Source organism: Buceros rhinoceros, unplaced genomic scaffold (assembly GCF_000710305.1).
Source record: "Buceros rhinoceros silvestris isolate BGI_N320 unplaced genomic scaffold, ASM71030v1 scaffold24485, whole genome shotgun sequence".
In the NCBI taxonomy this organism is placed as follows: domain Eukaryota; kingdom Metazoa; phylum Chordata; class Aves; order Bucerotiformes; family Bucerotidae; genus Buceros; species Buceros rhinoceros.
In genome coordinates this window covers 1-419 of record NW_010411467.1, presented here as the reverse complement: position 1 = coordinate 419, position 419 = coordinate 1, and positions in this window count along the sequence as shown.

The window sequence follows — 419 nt, the reverse complement described above, 5'->3', positions numbered from 1 at the left end:
AGAGGCGGGGGGTGTGGGCCCTCCAATTCCCCTCTGAGGGCCTGTCCATGGCAGCACTAACCTCCAGGAGGGTGTCCCAATGTCCCCCAAGGTTCCCTGAGGACCCACGTCCATGTCCACCTCCTGCCGTGACCCCATGCAGGGTCCTCCTGTCACCCCCAGAGCCTTCTGAGAGATGGCCCTGTCCCCTGCAGGTCCCCCTGAGGGGTTCCCCTGTCCCCAAAACCCCTCTGAGAAATGTCCCTGTCGCCCTTAAGACCCTCTAAGGAGTGTCCACATCCACACCCTGAGGGGTCCTCTGTCCCCCAGGTCCCTCTGAGTCACATCCCTGTCCCCCTTGAGCTGTCCCTGTCTGGCAGGTCTCTGAGGTGTTCTTGTCCCCAGATCCCTCTAAGATGTTCCTGTCCCCTGCAGGTCCC